Here is a 27,716-nt window from a genome sequence, read left to right as displayed (position 1 = left end):
ATATTCTACAGTTGATTATGTCCATTAAAATAGAGTTTGTGGAGCTTGTTTCTTTAAAGTACCAAGTACTCTTCCCTTTTGGAGGAGAGTTATATAACTTAATGGATCCATGGGCTGATCCCGTGAGGAAAATCCTGTGCATTTTTATTCTTAGTCCTGTAGAAACCATAATGCTGGGGAACCTGGGGTAGAGGAGTCATGAACTGTCCACATGAATGACTCCAGCCTCCATATCACTGTATGGTCCTTCTCCAGGGATCCTGCCCTACAACATTTGAATGCCTACTTTTGGTGGGATGCTTGTCACATAACTTTGCGGGGGGGAACTGTAATGGCTGGGGAATGGGCAGCCATGCCTAATGGGTAGAGCTGGAGCCAAAAGCTAGGAAGCAAAGCCTAGGGTCAGAGTCTGAGTCAGAAGCTGAAGCCAATGAGTAAGCCAGAGTTGGCGTCAGAAATTGTAGCCGGCAGTTGGAGTCAGAAGTTGAAATGAAGTTGGGGCAGGAACAGGTACAGGCTGGGATGGGAATGGGAACAGGAAAAGGAACAGGCTGGGGCAGGATTTGGAGCAAGGTCTGTCATAGCATCCTGGAAGGGATCTGCCTAATTGCCTAGACAACTTCCTGGTGACCCTTCCAGGCTTAAGTAGAGTGCCTAGACCAATCAGGAGTCCCAGAAGCACTGCCAGTCAGGATCTTTGTGGGCAGCACATCCTGTGAATCTTGGGCCCACAGGGCTCAGAGTCTGTCAGTCACTGTTCTACCAGAGCTGTTGGGCGGTAGCGTGGATGGAGCAGTTGCTCAGGGACCAGCAGGCCTAGATGTGTGGATCCTTACAGAAATTTCAGTGTTCTTTCCTCCCTGGCCCCACTCTGTGCATTTGTCCATTAGACAGGGTGATCTGGGACTATAATTTATCATATTAAAAATGTGCATTAAAATTACACCCCCCTCCCCCGCCACACACACCTCGCTTTCAGTTCCAGGGTTTTGCTTGTGTCAGATGTTTTGGTTGAAGCAGGCTATATGAGCTGAGAACGTATGGAAAATATCAGTAAATAACCTTTACTTCACCCCCTGGAAGGAAGTAAAGAAAATAACTCTCCCTTCCTTTGACAAGAAGCTATTAGATAGAGGAAGGAAATGAGTTCAGATTGTCACCTGCTCTGCACAATCCAAGAGATTCAGTTAAAGCCATGTCAGTTCCAAACCACTGAGGAAAAAAATCTGTGGCAGATGCTTGAAACAAACGGAGATGGGAAATCTGACTTATGCATTCTCTAGTGCATAGTGAACGTTTCAGAATATGCTGCTGGGAGAGAGCTCACTATAGCCTGCAAGGCCATGAGCACCTTCAGTGCACACAGATGTGAGCATGGTGCTCAGCACATTACAGGAGGTGCTCAGCACCTTGCAGCAAAATCCTGACTCCATCGACCACAGTGGGAGTTTTACCATTGACTTCACTGGAGCCAGGATTTCACCCTCTGTCACTTTAGGAAAACAACTAGTTTGCCTCACGTTCAATAATATCTGCAGAATTTCTCATTTACTTCTCATGATCCTCGGGATTTGGTCCACAAAATGTTAAGCTATGCAGTTTTGGCCACAAGTGAGATTTCTACAGAGTCTTAAGTGTAATGCGGAAACCGAATGCTTCCATATTGTGCCCACGTAACAGACTTCAGGCTTTGGCAGAACCCCCAGATTAGTGCAGAACATGAAGTTATGCTTCTACCCTCCTGTCCTTGCACTCCCCACTGTGCCTCTATATCTGAAAATTGGCTGACACTCTGCATGCACTACTGACTGCCTTCAGTGTGTGCTGAGAGAACAATAATCTTAGCACATGGGGGAGCGCTCTCTGAGATCGTTTCAAAACACTTTTATAGCGAATGAGACAATCACCCTTAAAGGAAAACATATGTTTCTTGCTCATTCCTGTCTGCATAGACAATTTGTCCATTCGCTAAAGGGACATGGGTGACACGCTAATCTTTTAATGTACCTTAAACATGTACTTATTTTTTAAATCTATTTGATTACATGACTTACCTTTAAAAAGAAGGTCTGTGGCATCAAATACATGGCAAAAATCCCCACACAGTGCCAGAGGGAGCTATGATCCTCATATAAAGCAAAGAAAGGCGGTGTTTCTTGCAAGCACAGTTGAGGGGAAAATGACTCTTCCTTGCGGCAGCTGAATGCACTTTGCTTCTGGGAAGGCAACAGAGGGAAATTAAAAAGCTAGAGAAATGAAAAATCAGACTTGTTCAAATGCCACTTTACGAGTGCTCACTGAGTAAACAAAGGAGGTCTGATACGTGGCTCGCTAATCTAGACATTCTCCCTTTTGCAGTGTGTTCTACCTTTTACTACATGATACTTACTGCACAGCATTCCTCAGTTACAAGACAGAGGGAGCAACTTATTTTTACAAGAAATTATGATGTTTCAACTTGAAAATGCCTTTGCAAGACAGTAAAGAATCAGGCCCCACATGTCCAGGAGCACAAGGTTTGGCCCAACCATTGTGCCTCTTTATGGGTGCAGTGTTTGTAGTGTCCACTTTTGTAAGCCTCTGGGAGTGCCAGTCTGGAACTGTTTTGAGGCCTGATGCAAGTCCTTTTGTAGTGAATGAAAGCCTTTCCACTGATTATAATTGTTTGTTGGATCAAGCCCTTTGTGCTTAGGGGATTGCTAGAATTGGCATTACATCCAGCTCTTGTGCAAGGGTGTAAATCCTGCCAGGCTCCTTGCAATGCATGCAGATTGAATCAGAATCACATCTGATGTGTTATTCCCTCAACTATTTTCTAGGAATAAGGCTGGAAAGTGTCCATTGCTGCAAAAAACCTATATTCAGTGTGAAAATAGTGAACTATCCCTTGAAGTAAATTCAGTTTTTCCTGAGGGTAGAATTTTATTAATTTTCTGTAGAAGTGAAAGTGAGTCTATAGTTTTCTTTTGGCAACCCACTGCACATTATAATGCAGACCCATATGTTATTAAAGCAAAAATAAGGTAAGAAAACAAATAAGTAAAACTAGTTCCTTTTTATAATTCTTGGCATATGCTTTTGAGATCATAATTTGTACTCCAGCTCTTGGAAGCTGCAGATAACTGAAAAGCTGGGAGATGTGAAAGTGGAACATGGGTAACTATAAAAAACTGTGTTCAGATGTGAATTGTAGGTTATTGAAAATCTAAATGTGGATGGGCTTTACACAGATGCTTTTTTGCAAAGCCTATTCTTCTGATTCTCCGTGAAGATAAAATCCAACTATCTGCTATTAAAATGTTATTAACCCCTTGAGCACCATGTTTTGAGCACACTCCAGAGATGCAAAGATTCCTGGGAAACTTCATTAAACCATGACAACTTTAAAGCATTTATGTTGCTTTATGTGGAAAGTATTCCTAGGGTACTGAGGTAGTTGAATTTTTCTCACAGGGGAAGGGTCAGTTTCTTGAATTGATGAAGATGCTTAAATCTGTTAGGTATGTTCTTGTTCCCCTCTCGACTTCAGAGACACTTTTTTCCCCCAAATGACATTAAACCGGCTTGGCATATTAAATCATGTTTCTTGTGAGTACTTGTGAAAGCTGAGCTGATGATTCTCCAAAAATATACATGCCACCTGATGTGAATTGTACAGTCTATTAAAGAGGAATAAGTCACTCTCAGAGCTTTCAGCAACTGCTGTTCAAAGCTGAATTGCTTAATTGTTGCAAGATTTAAGGTGCTGTGATACAATATCTTTCATTAGAAATGAAGCATTCTTTGCCATTTAATTTGCAGATGTAGCTACTGCAAATCCCGTTTATTTGTTTTAACCTATTCAGGATTACACCATGGCTTGGTCAATTAAATTTGGGGGCCAGTATTAGAACTGGGTGAAACTTTATTTAATGAAAAATGTATAGTTGGATCAAATGAATCTGTTTTCAGATTTCTTTTGCTTTTATTATAATTTCAAAAAAATCAGGAAAAACTGCTTGGAAGCAAAACAAAACATTATATTTGACCTGAAATGAATTTTTTTCTGACTTTTAGATTTGTCAAAAATTCTGAAAAATATTAGTTTCAGGTGACCCGAAATGATTTTCTAAAAATATTTTTGGAACTGCCAGCAAGGCAGGAAATAGTTATTTGCACAGCTCTGCTCATTTGTGGCAGAGTTGGCTTCTGCAGTGTCTCTTTGTGGCCTTCTATCAATCTCAGCAGCCCCAAGTGGGATACCTCTAATAAACTTTAAAAATTGTCCCAGAGGAAACATAAATAGAAGAGTCTTCTGTTCCTCCTGAGCTGCCCTTTGGATTTTACCCAAGCTGTTGACCTTCAGGACTTTTTCCCTGGAGTCTTTACCCACCTAAAGAGGCAGAAAGGGGCCTAGGTGTCTAATAGGATTTTCTAAAGCACTTATCTGCATTTTAGGTGCCTAAATAACTTTACAACTCTAGCCCTAATTCTTTAGATAAATCCCTTTCATGACTTCTTCAAAGTGGATAATGCATAAATAAATCCACACGCTTTTTTTTCTCCTCCATTTTCAACTTGCAATACCAGCCTAAGACAGAACTTTTACCAGTTTATTATCAGACCAGAACTGATGAGATAATGAGCCTGATTTCCACTCTTCCTTTTAGCTAGTGTGGCCATTTACACCTGTGCAAAATGGGTGTCTAGCACTGCCAATCAGAATCCCTCCACTCAGTTAAGGCCTGATCCTGCACCATTAAAATCAAAAGAAGTTTTACTCTTCACTTCAATGAGTGTAGGACTGAGCCCTTACACTAGTGGTGGTGTTTTACATCCTCTCTGCACAGGTGTACAAGACTAGACAAGGTCAAAGTAGTGGAGACTGAGGGTCCATGTGTGCAGAGGAGTGCTGTGTGTGGACTGTATATGGAGTCAAGCCAGAGGTTATGTGATACATTGAAATACTATGAAAAGGCCTGTCTCAAGTGGAAAGCATTGTAATACATTCTAATACTGGGGAACTGGAATCCACCAGTGTCTGTAGCCCTTGGCTATGACTCAGGTTTTCAACCCCACCTAGACATTAATCTCCAGGAAATAATCATTGGCTTGCTTAAAAAATAACTTGAAGGCACTCAGAAATTGTGAAACAAGTAAAGCAATTTTTTTTAAATTATGAAATAACTATTTACTTTCCTTCATCATTATTTAAGCAAAGCATGAATTCCACACTGAGCCCTAATGATCAACAACATTAAATTCAAGAAAAAAAAAACTGTTCACGTTTAAAAGTACAGCAGGAAAAACAAACAAAACACACACGCACACACAAAAATACCCTGCACTCACTAAAAATACAAATTACTATTTTCCTGTCTCTTGTCTAGTTAGATTGCAAATTCATTGGAACAGGGACTCTCTCTTATAAAGGATCTGATCCAAGGCCTATTGAAGTCAGTGGAAATACTCTGACTTCAGTGGGTTCTGGATCAGGCTATATGTGCTTTTGCAATGCCAAGGGAAATGGGGTGCTGATTTTGTTTGAGTCCTGGTGGTGCTATTATAATACAAATAATAAATGAGCAATAAGTGTTTTGCTCAGGTTTACACTGGCCATTATCAGAACCAGATTTGAACTCAGGAGGTCTCTGAGAGCTAATGTGCAGTCCATTCAACCACATTACCTCTCTGTGGATATACCTATGGCATGGAATGGGAAATGAAAGTGAACATTGTCTTTGATATTTGATTAGTCTTTGCAACTTTTCTGTTCCTTAACTTCAAAAAAGAAAAAAAGAGAGACGATTTCAGATAAAGAACACAAATGTTTTTCTAAGCAAAGGACTGTTCTATAAATCTTTTCAGATAAACAGACACAATCAAATCTTTGTTTTCAGTTCATGCTGGAGATATTGTGCAGGCACTGATAGTTTTAGATTGCTTCACTCAATGCCAATAAATCTGCCACTTGTAATGCAGCATCTGCCAAGAAAGTCCCTTTGGACTTGGTTTGGTTTCAACAGAGGAAATATGACAAAGACTGTATAAATATTGCAGTTTTATCCTACTTCCTCTTCTCAAAATTTTTGCATACTAAAGTCAGTTTTCTTTTAATGAAATTTACATCAAATATTAATGAGTGTTAGAGTAAAAATACAATCTGAATTTCAGATGTAAGTGTGACCTTTTCCTATTTTTAATCAATTTTTCTTAGGTAAGAGACAAATAAGGTAAAAGGATGGTAAAGCAAGCCCTTCACTGAGATTGCATCACTGGTGAGATGAACACATTTCTCTACGTTTACAAGCTCTTCATTTCTCATTCAGCTTTGACAATTGGACAAAACACATAGACTGAGTTGCTAATATGCCAACAATTTATTATTATTACAAGTGCAGAAACCAGCAGACCTTATGGGCTCTATTCAGACCTGAAGAAACCCAGATTTAAGCCTAAATGTGAGTTCATTAAACTCAGTGGAACTCCACTGAAGTCAACAGAGTTACACCTGCTCTCACCTACTTTGAATTTGGACCTCTATGTCTAAATGACATAAAGGGAAGGTCTTTTTATTTATTTTAGTTCAAATACATAAACAAAAATAATTCACTTAATGCTTTGGTCACCTTTGACAAAGCTTTAAAAACACAATCAAATTCAAAGCCAAACCAAAGCCAAACAGGAGTTTTAGCTACAGAAATTCCCATTTAAACTAATGGGAGTTGTGTGGCTGATTTTAGTCAGCTGTGAAAATCTTAACACAAATAGATATTGTATTACCAGCTAAATTGGTTTGCAAATACACAGAAGAAAGCCCATGCATAGACACACTGGTGTGGTGAACTTCAAAAGTTATGGCCTACTTTGTAGGTCTGAAAACCTGGCTGAAACTTTAATAGTTTTTATTTACTGTTTAAGCAGGATGCAAACGGAAAAAACATCCCATCTCAGTAGCAGTATTGTAGCTATCAGATTGCCTTTCCAAGTAATGAAGCTGCCATCAGTTCTCTGACAGAAGGAACATATGCCTCTCTCAGTTTGTATTGAAATGCCATGTAACTTAAACATCTTACAAGCAGGAGCACAGCATGATCATAAAAGTCTAATGTGAGGCATGGCCAATCATAATGGATATTATCTGTAAAAAAGGAAGCTCTTAAAGGCTCCTACTAAACTTATATGATGAGACATTTTTTCAGTAACTGTGAAGTAACAAGGAAACAATTTCCAGTCAATTTGTCCTTACTCATTGTTGTGTCTGTAGTAATGGAAATTGACAGAGAAGTTACTAGAAGACATGCATGGGAGTAGAACTGGTTGACCTATAGTTTATGACTAATGTTCATTGTGGCTAGCTCTCTTGTCCATTTGCCAGATTGCTTGTAAATCAAGCCTGATTTTCTTCAAATGTCATTGTTTGGATTAATAATTTTCACACTCTGGTCTGTTTGTGATTATTTGCTCTTCAGTATTTGGGTAAGATCACGTCTCCTCGTATGTGTTTGCTCAGGAAAATAAGAGGACATTAGGTGCCTACGTGGGCTACCAACATTATTTGACTACAGCAAAGCAGGAAGAACAGTCCTCATGTGACTTATTTTCCATCCTGCAGAGGTAGCTAGTTGGACTCTGTCCCACCTCCTTGCTCAACAGGTCCATCAGCAGAGTTAAATCATCAGAAATGAAGGAATAATCTATGCCAGGGAAAGTGCTGACACAGATTACCTCCTTTCTGGAGTAAGCTGGGAAACAGGGTCCAAATAGTATTTGCTGAGTCATAAATCAGTCTTGGGTATGCTCCTGGTGCAGTTCAACTATGCCCATACTTAAGGCTTCTGGTAACTCTAAAATTGAGCCCTGGGGTTGTGTCACTGGTCACCTATGACAACTGGCATTTTTTCTTCTCCCTGATTGTCTTACTGAAACATTTTAAATAGCAGAATAATGATACTTGCATAACAAATAAATACACTTTTGATAAGAACTTTGGGGTGAATTATCCTTGTTGCAATTTGTGTATGATTCTGGATTCTATGTGACTATTCTACTATTGTTGTTTTGTCATCCCCTACTTTTGATCATCCTTGATTTTACTAGTGAAGGTATCAATAAATTCACAGTAATTGCATAGCATTTGTTCTGGACAATATAATCCACATGTGTACTTTTACTGTTACTTAAGCAATAGGTACACCTATATAATACAGTATTAGGGCTTGATTTTGCAAACATTCACTCCTACATGTATGATTAACTCTTGTTGTGAATAGAGTCCCACTGACTTGTGCATAATGCCTGATGAGGACAACATAAGTCCTTCCTTTTATGTCAGTGGGCACTGGATCACACCCAAAGTCTCATTGAAGTCAATGTAACTATGCACTGGAACCGTTTACAAGATCAGACCCTAACTTTGCATTGCCAGACACTTCATGTACATTTTACATTTCTTTCAGTTGGTGATTTCATTACTTACTATATGGATCTCATGAAATGTAGGATGTAATATTAAAATAGTAATAGAACAAGGCCAAAGAGAATAGGTTAAATGTGTAAGTAAATTAACTCTGCCGCCGCCGTCACACACAAAGTATTTTTACCAATAATGGAACTCTGCAACAATTGAAGGAGAGTTGAAAATTTTTGAAAAGCTATTTTTTTTACATTAAAAACATTACTGAAAGATTAAAAATTAAAGAGACTGTACATTTATACATACCACATAGCTTCACTTTCAGGCTTGTATGACTGCATTAATCAACGTGGATTAAAGTCCTTTCTCCTCCTGGCATGGCTTGTATAACAATAGCAGGCTGATGTACTGTATATTTGGATCTGTGTAAGGCTTAAATAAACTTTGCTAAGAAAATTTTAAGAAAAACAGTACAAATACAGCCAGATTATCACAGCAGCTTCCTAAATTATGCTGACAAAATCCATGCATGGAAATTGGCATTTTATTAATTTCCACCGTATTCTAGAACTTTAGTTGATCCCATTGCTCCCCTCAGCTTGCTCCCCCCTCCCCCTCTGCAACTACCACTGTGACCACCACTGTGAGGTCCATTGCCACTGTCCCCACCATGGCACTTGCAGCGGCAGGCAGGGGTAGGGACTCCATTGCTGCCATGACTTCCATCTCAACCACGCATGGTGCAAAAATGGGCCAGGGAAGAAGAAGGGCAAGACCCCCGTCTGAAGGACAAAGCCTCCCCTGGCAGGGGCTGCTCTCCCCACCATGGCCCCACCATTGGTCACGGCTCCCACTCCCTCCACCATCAGCTCTGGAGGGGTCCATTTCATGGTCCCCAGAGCATACATCCAGGTGGCCACGGCCTCTCTGCCCATCACCCCGTTATCTGCTCCTGCCACCTCCTCTGGTTCCATTTCCAGTAGCCAGGGCCCTTTCCCCACCCTGACCAGGAAGCATGGTGTTCGGTGCCACTTGGTATCTATCTCACCCCTTGTGGAGAACTACATGTGGGCATTGGTGCAGGTGCCCTCAGCCATTGTAGTGGCCTCCAAGGAGTATGGGAAGGTCATCTTCTTCCTGGCATCAGAGGCCACTGCCCAGGAGGTGGTGGAGAAAGGTCTTCTGGTGAGGGGTGCTACATTCTATTTGAGCTCCTGGAGGACCTGGGCATATGAATGGTTTTTAACTCCATCCTGCCTTTCTTCCTCTGCTCTTCCTCTCCACCATCTTTTGGGAGATGGATCATGGCTCCCACTTCTTCGATGCCCTGGAGAAAAAGAGGAGGGCTAAAAAGCACATCATGTGCCTTCTGGTGGGGGACAGCATCCCCCTCACAGATCTGGTGAAGGTGCAAGGGAGGGCCAGGGCCTTCTATGCAGCCTCTTCTCCCTGGGTTTGACCGACGTCCGTGCCCATGTAATCCTTTGGGACGGACTCCTGATGGTCAATGTCAGCGACGAGAACTGGCTGGAGTTGCCTCTCATGGTGGCTGAGTTCTCAGAAGCCCTCCATCTCATGCTCACTAATAAATCTCCAGGTATGGACAGGCTGATCATGGAGTTCTGCCATGTGTTCTGGGACATTCTCGGCCCAGACCTTGCCATCGTCTGAGCCAAGACCTTAAGGAGTTGCTCCGCCTGTCATGCAGGTGGGCCATGCTCACCTTGCTGCTGAAGGGACTTCTGGGACCTTTGGAATTGGCATCACTTCTCAGCATCAACAACAGGTCATGGAGAAGGCCATCTTGCTGCGTCTGGGGTCCGTACGGGTGGATGTGGTCCGCCTGATTGACCTACACCGTCTCGAGCTGCACCATCTTCAACAATCTTTATTTGATCCGGAACCTTCTCAAGCTTGGGATGGTCTGTTATTCGCTCTCCTGTCCCTGGACCAAGAGAAGGCATTTGACAGGGTGGGCTATGGATATTTCCTGGATACTCTGCAGGCATATGGGCTTCAGGTCCCAGTTTGTTGTCTTTCTCCAGGTACTGTACACCTCCGTGGAGTGTTTGGTCAAGCTCAACTGGACCCTGACTGAAGAAGTCAGCTTCAGTTGAGGGGTGCATCAAGACTGTCAGCTGTCAAGCTAACTGTATGTTCTGGCTATCGAGCCCTTCCTCTGTCTTCTCCATAAGAGGCTGATGGGGTTGGTGCTGCACGAGCAAGAGTTGCAGGTGTTGCCGTCAGCCTATACTGATCATGTGCGTCTCATGCTCCAGGACCCAGGAACCTGCTGCGGGTGGATGCCTGTTAGGCCATCTACTCGGTGGTCTCCTCCACTTGGGTCAACTGGGTCAAAATCTCTGGCCTGATGGTAGGGGAGGGCAGCAAGCAAGTTCCCTTCCACTCGCACTTCAGTCCATTTGGTGGAGCATGGGCCCACTGCTCTATCTGGGCATTTACCTTTCTACCAACCATCCTCTACTGTCAGAGAACTGGCAAGATTTAGAGGGCAGGGTGGTTGAGCTTCTGCAGGACTGCTCTGGTGCCTTTCCCTGTGGGGGAGGGCACTGGTGCTTAACCAGCTGGTCCTGCCCATGCTCTGGAACTGGCTCAACACCCTGAGCCTGGCCTCGAGCATCCTGGCATGCCTCTAGAGGTTAATTCTGGAGTTCTTTTGGCCAGGATTCCACAAGGTCTCTGGGCTTGTTCTCTTTCACAGTCAGGTCCATGTCTTCCATCTCCAGGCCCTGCCAAGACTCCTTTATGGTGCAGGTAGTCTGACATGGAGTATATTGCCATACATCTTCCTCTGCCACCTCCGATGGCTTCGATCTCACCAGCTTCTTTTTTATCTTCATCTGAGGGGTCTTCTGCAAGACCCCTCCAAGCTGCCAGTCTTCCACCAGGCCCTCCTCTGGACCTGGAAGTTGGTCTCAGTAACCAGGTCAGTGGCAGCCACCGAGGGGGTAGATTGCCTCATGGACCTCCTGCTATGCAAACCCCAGCTTGGTGTGCAGGCGGCAGTGTCCCCCTTGGTGAGCAAGAGATTGGTCTTGGCAGGCACCATGAGAATCAGAAACCTCCTGGACTAGGACTGGGTGTATCCCCAGGTGCTCGGCCTACGCATTGAGCTCTTCACCCGTTACGCTCCCTGGCATGTACTACAGGAGGTGAGGGCAAGTGTCTCAATAATGCCTTGCTGTCTACCTCTCAAGCCATCCTGCGGGAGGATGTTCCCCAACCATCCCTCACCCTGACCCTCTGGAACATGTTATTAGGACCCTGCCCTACAAGCCCCTCTTGCCCCCTCCTCTCCATAACCCTACCCGGATGCGTGGCTTGCAGCCAATTTGTTTTCAAACTGCATGCTCATGCACCACACATTCCATTTCCTCAACCTCGTATCCCACCCTGATACCAAGTGACGATATCTCTTACCACCTGTGGAGGATGAGGAACCCTGCTGGGCTAGCCTGTATTCCACCATGGTCCCATGGCCTGCTGGAGATATCAGCTGGTGGCTCCTCTATGGAGCCATGAGCATGGGCATGTATTTAGCATGGTTCACCCCCCTCCCTGAGACCTGCCACTTCTGCGGCATCAGGGACACCCTTGTGCACGTCTATCTGGAGTGCACCAGATTGCAGCCCATTTTCTGGCTCCTCCAGAACCTTCTTCTGAGGTTCTGGCTGCACTTTCCCCCCACCTACTGATATGCACAGAACCTATCCATTCTCACGAATTCGCAAGACCTCCTTATCAATCTCCGTTAGGCAATGGCCATGGTGGCCATCTATAACACCAGAAGGAGGATGTTGGACTGGGCTGTACTCTGCAACTGTGGGGCCTATTTCCATTCCTCCATTCAATCACATGTCTGGGCAGAGTTTCCCTGAACTGTGTCTGCTGGCTCTCTAGATGCCGTTAAGAAGCAGTGGGCGCTGTCCGGGGTTCTCTGCTCAGTGTCCCCCACGGGTTCCCTACTTGTGACCCTCACTCCTGTGCCTGCTTTTTTTTATTTGTTGCCCCCCCCTCTCATTTGAACTCTGGATTCAATAGGTCCTCCTCTTAGGCTGAGGGAGGGGCCCTCAGATACAGGTGAGCTTGTGCCCACCCACCCCCAGGATTTAATAGGTGCTGGATCTCAGCACTCTGTCACATTGATCTACAGTATATGTAAGCACACACCCAGGATGTAGGATCAGTGTTTGAACAGTATGTAGTCAGTTTAAAAATACTTCTTTTTCATCCAAATAAAAGCATGTTTTCTAGGTTTCAAAAAAATACATTTCTCTCCAAAACTTGCAGTGTAGATGTGACCACAACAGACAGCTATTCTCAAGTCTTGATATAGTGATTGCAAGGTGGCCCTTCTAAAAAAGCATACTAAGTATAGCAGTTTGAATGAGTTAGTACAATGCAGTGGTTCAGATGAATTACATCTGAGAAAATGACTTGGAATTACTTGTAAAGAACATCAATCCAGACCTCCGGGCATTTCAGTTGTAATTATTGTGCACAGCATTGTGCTCTATTAAACAGGAAGTATTATCTATTTGAAAAGCTCTCTGTACATGTATGGTGGGGGTTTATATATATGAAATCTTATCTTGATAATGAAAATGGATCCCAAAGGAAGCATTAGCCACACACTGGACTTTGAGTGAAAAGCTGCCCTGAAGATACAAAGAAATGCTTGAAGACAAATGCCTGTGATTCTATTTCTCAGATCAACCAACCTTTGATGAAAAATAGAGCATCCATTCACTAACCTTAATTTAGACATGCATTCTCAAGACCAGGCTGGATGATCACTTTAGGAGTCCAGTTTCTATATATCTTTCAGAACATGAAAAATATCCTCACAACAGGATAGAAGACTATACAGATTCTTATCACTAATATAACTCAGCCTTACTTTTACTGGTCACTTAGAATGAGGGGACAGATATAATCTCTGCCATTTTCTCTGGTTGTTTTCCTCAGCTCACCAGAATCACATCCATCATGTCTGGGTTGATTTAATCAGAATGTTTGATTAGTGGGTTCAATATGTTATATTCTGAAGGTAGTGTTAAAGGTTAGTTAATGACTGGGCTGAGAACTGGTTTGTGCAAGTGGATACGTAATAAGTATGAGGTAAATAAATAGTCCTTAAGGCACCGTGCTGTGGTTGGAGTATGTAGATGATTTCTGCCTTAGCTCAAGCTGTGGAAAACTTTGTTACTAAACTAGGCACAATTCCTCAAGGGAAGGACAAATCCCCAGGGACTCTGATACACTGAGTCCAGCATGCACCTCCCACACCAACGCTTGGGGAGGTGAGATCTGTTCTCAGTAATGACCTCCAAGCTATCCTTGCACTCTGTGAGCACTGAGACTCTTTTGGGCCCCTGAGCAGAGACAAGGTGGGGAGGTGGAGGCTGTTACTTTGCAAAAACTCCCTGCTGTTTGGGGGCCAGTCACAGTTTGGGCCTATAGGGAGCCGTATTTGATTTGCATGCTCTGTTAAAAACTTACAAGATAGACTTCCTACTGATTTCAATGAGAATTGCACCCATGGAATTTGGCTTCCTATATTTATTTATTTTTAAATCACCACATTTGGGAAGTTCACTTCACCCTCTTGTTAAGGACTGGGGGGGGGGGGGGGGGGGAGGGGTTATGGCGCGTTTGCAGAACAGTAGGGAAATTTTGTTTTGCTGCTGCCTGTACTGCATCTGTTGGAACATTAGTGAATAACTTCAGTCTGTAAGACCTGGTCGACACCTAAAACTTAGGCTGACCGAGCTATGTAGCTTAGGGGGTGTGAAAACATAGTGAAGCCAACCTAAGAACCAGTGTAGGCAGTGTTAGGTCAATGTTGACCTAGTTCCCACCCCTCGCATACGTGGATTTACTACAGAGATAGAAGAACCCTTTCTGTTGCTGTAGTAAGTCTCTACACTGTAGCTGTGCTGTTGTAGCATTTCTAGTGTAGACATACCCTAAGCAAGCAAGTCTAACGCCTTTCATGAGCATCAGGTGGACAGCAAAATCCCACAAAAAAGCTGTGGACATGCTTAAATGCAGCAAGCCCACACTGAAAGTGCATCTTGGATATTCATAGATTCCAAGGCCAGAAAGGGCTACTGTGATCATTTAGTCTGCCCTTCTGTATATCACAGGCCACATAACTTCCCTGAACTAATTCCTGTTTGAGCTAGAGCACTATTTAAGAAAAATATCCAATTTTGACTTTAAAATTGCTAGTGATGGAGAATTCATCACAGCCCTTGATAAACTGTCAGCTTAGCAACTTTTCTTTCAAGGCCCAGCCTGTCTGCAGTGTAGTTTACCTTAATAGTAGCAGCATTCATTCAACTAATATTCTTCTGAGCAGCATTACCTACAGCCTTGGCATTAACTCTGTATGGAGAAAGACAGGATGTAGAGCTGCAGCAAGGGAGCTAATAGTAATCCCACTCAGGTGCCAGTAATGTTCTGTGGTTGTGGATGGAGATCTACCTAGTTTGGGATTTTGATTTCTGTAGATCCCTAACCTGAGTGGACCCTCCTTCTTTCATTCATGCGATGGTATGAGCCCCACTTTAACAAATGGACAACGAGCTGGAAAAACTCTGTACAGAAGTTTGGTGTGGCAAAATTCCTCCTTCTTGCTGTAACTTTCATGAAGGGAATGACCAGGCCAACGATGTTAGGCTTGACAGCATGCCTTTAAATTTTCAGTTTACCATTTTAGACTTGCTTTAATACCATACCAAAGTGAATCCTTTAGCAATATGCAAGGGCAAATTAGATACTGTTGATTAGATACTATTTGTTACAGTGTATGATCAGAAGACTTACTACTTGCCAAATAACTTTTTGCCATGATTTTAGTATCTCGCTATGCCAGAGGCATATACTATGCAGTGGCATAATGTAGCAGTTGACTGTGACTGTGAAAAATTACACTAGTTCTTCCTAAAGCACTTTCCTTAAATAATCATTTTGCCAGTGTGTTCCCTGGGTAACATTTCACATTAAATAGCACTAATTGTTTATTAAATGTTTCGTAACTAACAAGAAACTATTGCCCTTTGTATTGCATTTACTAGGCATCTCTGCGAAACTTCAGCCTTTACATATTTATAAATGATAGAAAACAAGTGCTGGGGATATCCATAAATAATTCAGGGATTATGATAAGAACAAATGTATGATCATCACTATTTTCAGATATATAATACATGAAGGCTGTTTAACACAGTGGGGGTACCCTGGAAAGTGTTGTGTCCCCACTAAGGGGAAATGACACCTATATCCAATTTTAACAATATGCTATTGCACTGTATTCACATCTGCTACATAAATCAAAGCACTGAGAATACCATAGGTTGAAATGTATTTTGAATGATGACCCTGGCTAGGCCTCTTCTTTCTCCTTCCCCTATAGTTCCTGTTGAGGCTTTAGAGAGTGTAATCCAGGGGTTACAGCTCCTTCTGCACTGTTTACTGCAGCCTGCAGCCTACACCTGTCGGCCAAGCAACTAACCCCCCTTCTGTCCCTGTCACTCTGCTTCTTACCCAGGGGTTCCTAAACTTATTGCCAGAACAACTCCATTTTAATGAAGTATTTCCTGCTGGGACCCAGACAGCATGGAGGACACCATTTTGAAGAGCTCAATGGCATCCTCCATGCATTGTGACTTTGTACATGTGAGATCACTCTGCGCTGAGCAAAATGGCATCCTCTGCACATGAGGAATCACTGCACCCCATCTCCTGATGGTGCAACTGCATTTGTGGGTGGGACCCACAGTTTGGCAATCATTGTTCTAACCCCTTCATCTCCTGTCTCTCCCCAGCCAGTACTCTGCTGCCTTCCACTATTTGCCTAGCCTTCCTCTGTCCATGCAAGCCTGTCCGTGTCCCAGCCTGCTTCTCACCCTAAGGCAATCTAGTCAGGTGCTTCCTCTTTTTTATCTATGCTATCTGGGCACCAGCAGGAGGAAGAGGAATTGTAGGATAAGTCCTGCTCAGTCCCTCACTGGAGCATACTCAATGAGTCCTATGAGACTGGAGCATGCTCATTGTGCTTGGCATGGAGCTCTGGGGTGGATGAATCATGCTCAATACAGACAGAATCGTTAGAGAATTTTGCTGCCAGCCTCTAACAAACCTCTACTGAGCATATGCAGTGACTTTCAGAGTCTCATAATTTGGCCAAAGTTGGGTTGATTTTGACAGAGATAGCAAAAAGCACATCCATGACTGCAGTGAACCTTCTACTAAAGGTCTAGTCTTTGCTCCAACAAATGGAGGCACTGGAGTTTATCAATCTGCAATAAAAAATTTTAACATGGGAAAAACAACATATTTTCTCCCTAACCTTGTTTTAGAAAATGAACAAACCATTTTTGCTGAAAATTTCCCCCCAAAAATTAGCTTGAGACAGACCCCTAACACTTAACTTTTAGCCCTGTCAGTTAAAGTTGGGCAAAGTGATAATAACTGAAAACAGGGGTGTATAAAGGAATTCTTAACTATAGGTGTTACAGCCAGGTCCACCTATAATAATGTGGATATTCAGACTGTATTACGATGACTGAATAGATAAGGAAGGAAATTCACTGATATTCTCAGAGAAATACTATAACAATTTGGTAACTTTAGCATATTTTTGTCAGGTTTGCTGGTATGTTTTACATATGAACTGGAGCAGGACTGCAATGACCTTCCCAAATATTTTATTTGCATGATGAGAAAGGATTTCATTTTTTGTGCTCTCTCTTGCCTGCCCTGGTATGGAAGCCTTCCACTGTTGTTTGGATGGTGGTTTCAGTCAACATGACACAACTGGAACATCATATTCTTTGGAAGAGGACTTTGCTTGAGCCTTCAAATATGAGTAGAATGCAAATGTGAAAGGGTTATGAAGAAAGCCAATTGAATATTAATGTTTTTCATTCAGTCCTAATATATGCACACACACACACACACGCATACCCCACATATGTGGTGGTGATAGCCAGTTGACAAATTGCAAAACTATATGATAAATACTGTGTCTGGCGTAATTGTCTTCCCATTTACATCAGTATTATACCTGTATGACTACATTCATTTTCACTGTGCTAGTCCTGATCTACATCAGTGTGAAAGGAGACTCAAATGTATATGTATATATTCACACACAAAGACAGCAAGACCTTAGAAATAGACAGCTAGGGAAAGATTTTCAAAGGCACAAATGGTAGACAGATACCTAATTGCCATTTCTACCTTCGAAAAACTCACGCATAGACTATTCAAGCTACATCACAAATGACATGGTCATGGAAGTTACAATAAGTACTTTTGATACAGCGTGAGCACAAAGCATTCTCTTAGACATTGGGACTGATTGTCAACTTGCCAGATCAATAACCCCACCTGTGTGTAGCAAATTGTAGTGGGCTGTAGTGAATTACAACTGTCTGAAATGCTGTATGTTAATATTTGCCCACAGTTCTGGTTAATTACAAAAATGTAATTATGTTACTTGGCATAGTAACAATTTCTGGGACATTTGACAGTGTATTCATTAGGAAATTGGGATCAGTTATAGGGATTTGTGATTTAAGCCAATGAAGATTGCTCAGCACCTCTGCAAATCAGATCATTTGGAGTTAGACGTCTAAATATGGATTGATGTTGCCTGACTTTAGGCACTGAAGTGTAAATACTTTGGCCATTGGTTATGAGGCATACTTTGAACTGCTACTCATTAACTACAGTAGCCAGAAACAAAATACTGCCACAGTGAAACAGCTTTTATTTTACAGTACAAATGTGTGGATCTTTTTGTTTTCAAGTCAAAGCTATGAGTGATTTGTAGCTTATGAAAGTGCAAAAGTAATAGGATTATCTTGAGTTGGACACAGTAAAGGCAGGAACAGTGCAATATTCTGGAGCTGTATCCCAATTCTTATTTGCAACACCTTGCTCTTCTGGGCCCTTGGACTCTTTAAGAAGACATACACAGTTCAATTCAATCTGCTAAATCGAATGGCAGTTTTATGATGAGCAAAAGTCAAAACCTACCTTGTGACCTAATGTGCAATTTATCTCCAGCAGTGAAAGGGTGGTGCATTCAGTCACTAACAACTAGAGCTAGTCAAATAAAATAAAATAAAATAAAATAAAAACTAAACGTTTTTCATGTGAAATATCAGACTTCTTTTGGTTTTTTTTCATTTCCATTAAATTTTCCATGAATATTTAGATTTTTTCGACAAAAAACCAAAACAATTTCCAGTCAAAATGTTTGGTTTTTGGTAAACATTTTTGGTTTTAAAAAATTTGAGAACTGGAAATTTTTGCCCCCAAATATTTTGGTTTTCTTTTTTCATTTTTTTTTCTTTTAAAAAGCATTTTAAAAAGGCCAAAAAAGATTATTTAGGGGTGGGCGGTTTTGTTGGTTAAAAGCTATTTTTCATTAAAATCAATTTTCATTGAAAAAACATTGACCAGCTTTATTAATAACCTCCTTCCTTCCCTCCAGTTTTTATTTTTATTATTGTAGGATAATCTCCAATGGAAAAAATATTCATCCTATAATCAGAATTATTTGAATTATGCATTTGACCAAAAGCCCTTTGTGTTTAATGGAAAGACTCCTAATGACTTCACTGTGTGGTGTAGTAGGCCCTTTTCACCATGTTCATTTCATGTTATAACTGGTTTATTAATCTAGTACAGCAAATTGATTAACAGTTTTTCCTCAGCATCTTCCATATTTTTGTCATAAATTTCCCATACAACAAGAATTTCATGCTGCGTCCACCAAAATACTGTACCCAAAAATGGAGTTATAGTCTTTGTCAATAAGATCAGCAACTCTGCATGATGCTCTGTGTTAGTTCCCAATTACTTGTAGCAGCTCTAATTTTGATGCAGATGAAATGTTGTGTGGAACAGAGGTAGGATGCTATGTAAATTGATTTGTTCATGAGTACATAAGTCCTTCTTTGGGTAGAAAATGAACATTCTCGGTACATTCAAATACCTCAGTTACAAATAACAGAAAATAAGAGTTAAACTTTCTGAATTCAACTGGAAAAAACAAGTTCAATACCGCCTGCTTCCAATGTAATCCTAAAATGGTCAGAAAATGTTTGATAATCAAATGAAACTAAGGATTCATTCAACATTTTATTTTTCTTTTATAAAGTGTAAATCAAATTGACCCTGAGATCTTCACTTGGCCTCAGTCACCCTCAGCAGCTGAGCAAATGTGGAATAAAACAACATCCCGCAGGCAAAGGTAAACAGCCAGATTGCCTAGGGCAGGAGCAGTCCTCAAGGGTTTTGGAAGGGCTAATAACCAAGAGGAACTAAGAAAGCCTATGATTATCAGTTAGTAAATAGGTCTCCCGTGCAAAGAGGAGCTAGGACTGAACTATAGTAAGAACCACATGGAATGAGGTTGTGAAAGAGACTTCATGGGGGGACACTATATACAAAGTACTCTGGATTGTAGCCAGGAGACCAATATTCTGTCTCCCACAAGATTAGTAGCTATTCTGTGTATGTAATGGACTATTAATACAGCCAGTTGGCAAGGAGACAATATGAATAGGCCTCCCAGTACAACCACTGGGGAAGAACCATAGAGACTGAGCCATGTCGAGGCCTTTGCCAGCTGGTACCTAATATTTTATATTCATTCCAGAAGGATGGAATTGAAAGAGGTCTGTTGGACAAGGGTAGTTGTGTAATATCTTATTGTGCTGCTGCTATAGCATCAGCCCAGTAATCTGTATTTACTTTCTGTAAATGAACATGACTTTGTACCTAGGCTATTTGCTTACTTTCTTTTCAATCAGGCCTGAATTTTTAGATTGAGTTGGTCCAAAATCTTCCATTGAAGCAGATTTTGATGGAAAATTGGGTTTTCAATTAAATGAACTTTTTCACAGTAAGTGTCTACTTTCTATAGAACATTTTGACTTTTCAATGAAAAATGAAACATTCCAAAACTAAAAAGATTTTTAGCGAAAACAGGTTTCTTTTTCTTTTCTTTCTGAATCTTGAACATTTTGATTTGGAAATGTCATTGCAGTGCCTCAGGCTCCCATTCTCCTCTATGGGCTGGCATCTCCAGGTGCTCTACATCTCCCACAGTGCATCACACGCTCTCCTCTTGCAGAGCCTCTCTTGTGCATCATGGCAGAGGTATTCATTCAGGGAGCCCAACCCATAGAGGAGAATGGGGGCATAAGGAACCCAAACTACAATTCCCATTGAGTTTTTAATTTTTCACCAAAAAGTCAAATTTTCCACAGAAGAAAACCTTTCTTCCAAGAAACTATATTATTAGTTATATGTATGCATCTTTGATGGAAACCCATGAAGGGCTACAACCTATAGGATCCACTGCTGGAAACTCCTAGAATGTTACTTCCCAGCTTGTGGTACATGGCTCAAGCTACCAAGTTTGCTGTGTACCACTCTTCCATGCTCTGCATGAGTGGGGGTGGAAGGTCAGTTACAGTGTGTTGACTGTTCACATACAATTGTGGGCATCTTCCAGCTGATGAAATTGTCTCTCCTGCAGGAACAGAAGGCAATTTTCCCTGAAGACCTGTAAAAGTTTTAGCAATCATTGAACATAAATAAAATACTCTGAAAGATAACAACAACCTTTAGTAATAACAATTCTTTGCATTTATATATCGCTTTGCATTTTCAAGGAGTTGCACAAATATTTTCTAATTAATCCTTTGGTAACCAATATGTGTTTATCAAATATAACATGGTAAAACTGCTCTTTGTACTTACAGTGACTTTTGTAGAACACACTATATTGAGAGCTCATTTCCTGACAGTCACTGGAGAGCTCCATATTGTTTAAATTGCATTGGTTATACTGACAGATCATTCTGAGGAGAGAATAAAAAAATGCAGATATGTCAGAAACAAGAAAGCAGTTGGCATAATGTGTCCCTGGAGCTGCTAGTGCTATGACAAACAGTCCTGATGGACTTGTCCTCCTTGGAACTTGTCATCATTGTGATAGCATTAGTTCTTCTCCCCAAATAAGCCTTTAACGATGACAGCAAACCAACAAGGATCTTCAAGATTTTTGAGCACAGTAAAGCTCTTCCTAAACTAAGGAAATCTGCAAGAAAATCCTACTGTTGGCCAGCACTAGCTCAGCTCCACCAGAGGAAGCAGTGCAGTGATCCCTCATATAGACAGGTTGTAGGCTCTTACGAGCACCATGTCAATTAGACTTGCTCTGAAGAGGTTAGATAGTGTGGTACTTAAAACACTGACAGAAGCCAATGACCTGGATACATTATTATTGCTTGAGGGGCGGAATTTATGGTAGGAAATGTACATAAAATTTCCCTAATATAATCAAGGGACAAAAGAAAGTAGACAGGTTCTTTTTCATTTTTCTTTGTCATATGACTAATATTCACATACTCTGTTTGCCCATCAAGTTTACAATTAACATGCATATATCAAGAACTAATACACACTTGTAAGTATTATGGAAAAAAAATAAAATGTGAGTCTCAAATATAAGTGACAGAATTAAAGGATATTGGTGTTATCCCATATTTTAACCCATATGATAATACCTAATAGACTTTATTTTCCAGTGATTGTACAAGAATGTTCATTTATCAATCGCAGCTGTATCTATTTAGTACTCAAATGTTGGAATCCAATAGTTAGGCAAAAGATGAGTCCTTGCTTTAGAGATCTCTGAAGTATGAACAACAATACTGTATGGGAAACTGGAGATCAAGAAACATTTTCTCTATAGTTAACTTAATGAAGTGCTTACTACAGAAACAATTCCCAAATGGAATTGCACAGAATGATTCTTTTTCTGAGAAATAGAGAAAGTTTAATGCTGCTTATCAATTCCCAAACTTATCAATGGAATGGAGTGCTTTTTAATGTATATTCTTCAGCATTACCACTTTCTGGTAGCCTAAAAACTTTAAAGGTTAACATTTTAATTCCCATCAGGGAACAGTTAGTATAAGGGACTATTTTGACAAACCCAAGTAGAAACTGTTAGTGTGTATTCAAATATGACAGCTAATCTCCAGGGAACCCAAGAAGATTCTTTTTATCTGCAAGTGTTAACACAACACATTTCTATGATGATAGGAAGCGTGAGGAAGCAGGTCAGATTCACAACTGGTGCCAATCAGCATATTTCCATTGAATTCAGTAGAACTATGCCAATATGCACCAGCTGAGAACCTGTCTGAGTGTCTTTTGGCAAAATAAGCTAGCATGAGCTGTAACAGGCAAAACAATGAACAAAACAAGACAGCTTTTGGAATAGCTCAAAATGTAAAAAAAGAGATAAACAAGTAAGACAATAAAATAGCACATCAGTTACTCTACAACTGGCTGTATGATAATTGCCGTGTGATAGTGATAGACTATAGGGTTTCAAGTGCAAAGCACAGTGGAAGCTTGAGGTAAAATCCCACAGTCTTTACACGTAGAAAGCAAACATATAAACAGGAAAATAACTCTGACCTACAGCCAACCCCAACCTCACCCTGGCTTTTATCACTTTGTCTGGCTTTTGCCAGGGCTTTCTATAATCTTATTGCTCCCACAATGCTTTGCAGAACAGTCCAGCAAACCGCCATAAAATATACAAGTACTTCCCTAAAACATAATTTCCCATTTAAATTTTCTCTCCATTAACTTATCCTTCCCAACTGCCCTTTGCAAGAAGAAAAATTAAAAACAGATAAATAGAAGTTATTTCCATGGTGCTGCTAAGGCAGCATCCACTTGCCTCTCCTTGTTAATTACTGAGCATGCTTGATCCAGAGAGCTGCCTTTAAAAGGAAGTGTATCAAGCCTCCTGGCCCTTGAAAGAAGCTCAAGGGGGAAGCATACATATAAGGAACTGAATGTTTACTCTCTTAGACTATGTCTACACTTGCCACAAAAGACTTAGACTTCCTAACTTCTACTTACCGCGGTGTCTTCAGTTCGCTGTGCCGACAGGAAATGCCCTCCTGTCGACGCAGTGTTACTCCACCTGACAGAGGTGGATTAGTAGCATTGATTTCCGGGTCGATGGAGCAGGTCTCCACTTCTGCTCAATCGATCTGGATAAATCGATCTGACGGCAGCAAATTTGCCACAGTCAGTGTAGACATAGCCTTAGTATACTTCATTCTCTCTGTATTTATACTCCTTTTGATGATAGGATTTTGCTGGTCTTCTAAGGCTTCTAGTGATGAGAAATGAATATTGTAGTTTGTCTCTAGCTAGAAGTTTCTTGTGTAATGTGTTACAAGTTTATAGCTATATGTTATCTTCCCATATATTTCTCCAGCACAGAGGCTCCTAATAGTCAGGTAAAGGGTGAAAAAATCCCTCTGGAACTCTACACTCAGGTGCCCTGTATCAAAAAGAAAGCTCTACAACACAAACACATGGGCTTTAATTTCTCGTTTTCTCTTTCCTGGATGTCTCAGCTCTCTCTGAGAGTGTGATCAATTCTTTTTTCTGTCACCCTTTCACACCCTACTCTGCTTTTGGTGCTGGCAGGAATTAATGTGTTAAATAACTATTTCCCAAATTAAAAAACTGGGTTCATTCTTATTCTATCAAAATTAAAAGACTATAATGCACAATACTATAAGGAATAGGCGGTTTAGAAGATGAGGATAGATTCTAGAGCCTTTAGTCTCTAGGTCAGTGGTTTGAATAATGCCAAGTTAGCAGTGACTCAAGAATTGTCATATCTGATGTCTGTTCAGTGACTTATGTGACTCATTAGTGGTCTCTCAGTACAAGTTCTTGGATGACAAGTGTCTACATGACAAAAGTACTGCAAATGGCCCCTTTATTAGCATTCTTAGTAGAGAAACCAAGGAATGAAAGGGCATGAAAATCCAATTTCTCTCTGTTCCTTCATAACATTGCCAGAGTGGCTTGGATGAGATTTCACTTTTGCAATACCTGTTCTGTAGATGAAAACAGGACTTCAGATGATCACGAAATACACTTAAAAATGATGGAATTACTGGTTTTGCTAAGCAAACCACATGTCCTTTTCTCAATTAGCAACATCACCCCAAGGAATAAAATAAAGTTGCACCTTAGCACAAGCTGTTAAATAGATCCATAAAATTAATGAAATGTATAATGTGTCATTATGTGTAATTTCCTTTTAAAGATTCCTTTCTTAATAATTATTATGTAGGTGGACAGTCTCTTAATATAGATAAAGACCTTTGCAGCTGCTCTCATCATAGGCCTCATGTTTAATATGCACTTTGTAATTAGCTTGGAAGTAAAGCCCCACTTTTGCAGTCAGTCCCTTTTCTGTCAGATCATTTTTAATCTGAGCTGTGTTCAGCTGTGAAGGGCTGATAAGCATTTCTGAAATCTCTGTACATGACAAACAGGACTTTAATCTCTTCTTTCAATTTCTAGTGCACTCATTACACAAATTCAGCTCAAAAGAACTTTGATGCATTAAAATTATCCTTTTTGGATGCAGTACAATTTCTTTTAAGCTTTCTTAAAGCACTTAGTTTGATTCTTGGGTTCATAAGTCACAAAGAAAATGTTTGTAGTAGGTTTCTCGTCAAATGTCACCTTTTTCCTTCCAAGGTTTGTTAACTTATGATGATAAAATAAGTGTTTTTTCTTTAAATTAGGATGACAAAGAGTTTCCTCAATTGTAAACTAATTTTCTGAGAATAATCACCATTAAATACAGGCAAATTATATTTCAAAATGGTAAGACTGTAAGCATATCCCAGCTGTCTGACTTTGCTTGCTTATGCAGCCAATTAGCACCATTTTTAAAATCAGTTATGCAAGTATTAACTTGTTCCTCTCGGTAAACCAACATTGATTCTCCTGAGAGAATTTTCTATCCTTAAAGTGACAAATTGCTGTCTGTAACATGTGCATGAATTTTACTTTCATTGTACCCTAGGCTGTTATTTCAGCAAATGAAAAAATGTGTGAAATAGCAGTTGGAAAGTGCTACTAATAAGAAGCCAGAAAAAAGAAATGTCTATCTACTGAGAAGAATCACACCCATAAAGTTGAGACAATATTTTAGAAGTTGAAACCAATTTAAATGCTTATTTGACATCCCCCAATACTATCTAAGGTGAAATCAGTGGTTAACAAGAAAGAAAGAGCCAAACATATTTAACCTTGTTTAGTGAACATTAGGGAGGTTCAGACACATTCCACAGGAAACCACAAAGTCTGATTAAAATATCTGTTTAGAGTACTTTCAGAATGTCTTGTGTCATTGTAAAGAGTGCTGAACAAAGATTTATTTCAAATAATTTTGTTTTATTGAGGGCTTTTAACAAAAAATGGTACTATTACTAGCAACAACACTTGCATGTCTCATGAACTCAAAGCACTCTGAAAACATAATGAATTAAGCTTCACAAACCTTGTGAAATAAAGATGAATTATCTCCATTTTACAAATGAAGAAACGGAGACAGAGAGGCTAGATGACTTACTCAAGGCCACACAAGAAGTCTATCAAAGCTGGGAAGATAATTTCAACTCTCCTGATACCCACTCTTCTGCTATAACAGCAAAATCATCTTTTCCCTCAAGTTACAATCCACTCAAGTGCAGTACAGTATTTCTCACAATATACACTTTCTCTTTTTCATGTAGAAAGGGAGGTGACTAACCATTTCAGGTGTCATAATGTTCAGGGCAATAAAATCTGAATGATCAGTTTAACTTACAAGTAAGCTAAGTGGGGAAAAAAAGTTATAAAACAGCAACCTTCATTATTGTAGTGGGTAAATCTCAAGGAATCTGGTTCAGAAAAGCACATAGAATTTTGGATACTGCTTACATCTGTAAAACTGTCTGGAAATCCCCAGAGACGTGGCTTATTCATGAAATTTCAGGCATTGCCTGTTTCTGGTCAGACTTACAACATATAAGAATGCTGTTTTGCATAGTATTTCAGTACTTCTGGCCTGAACCTGCCTGGGCATGTAGTGAGTGCAAAAAATTAAGGAATAAATGGGAAATAAAGACATTCACATTATTATGAACCTCATAAGAAGTTGGGTTCAGCTTGCTTTGAGTTTTGGGCAAAGTGAGGATACTTATTTTATCAGAACCCATTCACCAATCCCTACTCTGAACTGTGAGGCGCAAAAGAGCTGCAGATACTACTGAATAAATCTGGTGTTCTTCCCAATTATTTTATCACTTTTAACCTTTTTTTGCTAAAAATGCAAATGCATAAAAATGCACTGCTCACAGTATCTGAAAATGCTTACATCAGACATATGAAGTCTGTTTGCCATGTTTCTTACTTAGGAATACTGCACACCTGTAAAAATGAAACTATATCTATAACATGTCATTAAATATATGTAAACTCATTCATTTGAAACGATGATGCCTTTCTATAGAAAAGCAATATTCATGGTAGATAACCACTTGTATATGAGCTCCCATTGTGATGATGTAGCTAACAGGGTGGCCATGATCCTTGGATGTATAAGAAAAGCAATATGAAGTGAGAGTACTGAGATTATATTATCTCTGTATATGTCATTAGTGAGACCATTATTAGACAATCCATTTCTGGTGTCCATACTTCAAAAAAGATGTTGAAAAATTGAAGGGGTTCAGGAAAGATATGAGGTCTGGAAAACATGTTTTGTAGTGTGAGACTTAAGAAGTTCCAATCTATTTGGTTTATCCAAGAGAAAATTAAGAGGTGACTTGATCACATTCCACAAGTACTTATGGAAAAGAGGAAGAGGGTCCTTTAACCTAGCAGAAAAAGGCATAATGAGATCCAATGATTGCAAGCTGAAGTTAAACAAATTTGGATTAGAAATAAAGTGCAGATTTTTTTAAGTGAGGGTAATTAAACATTAAAACAGTATAGCTAGAGGTGTGGTGGATTCCCCATCAGTGAAGTCTTTAAAATGAAGACTGAATATCTTTCTAAAAGATATGCTATAGCTCAAATTTAAGTTATGGGCTTGATGGAGAAATTACTAGGTGAGGTTCTTTAGCCTATGCTATACATCAGGTCAAACTATCTGATCATAATGGTCCCTTCTAGCCTTAAAAATCTATGCCACTTCAACCAACCAGTTCTGACCCCAAATGTCCTCTACAAGATCTATATTTTCCATCTTTACAATATTCACTTGTATTATCCAGTGAATTCTAAATATAATTTTACTTTTTATCAAATTGTTTCCCATGCAGCTACTTCTATGAATCATTATACAGTGCACTTCATTTATAAGAATCACTGATATAAGAATCAA

Source organism: Emydura macquarii, unplaced genomic scaffold (genome assembly GCF_026122565.2).
Source record: "Emydura macquarii macquarii isolate MOO-44397 ecotype Brisbane River unplaced genomic scaffold, CSIRO-AGI_Emac_v2 contig_1253, whole genome shotgun sequence".
In the NCBI taxonomy this organism is placed as follows: domain Eukaryota; kingdom Metazoa; phylum Chordata; order Testudines; family Chelidae; genus Emydura; species Emydura macquarii.
The sequence above is the reverse complement of the archived record's forward strand: the minus strand, read 5'-3'. Positions refer to the sequence as shown.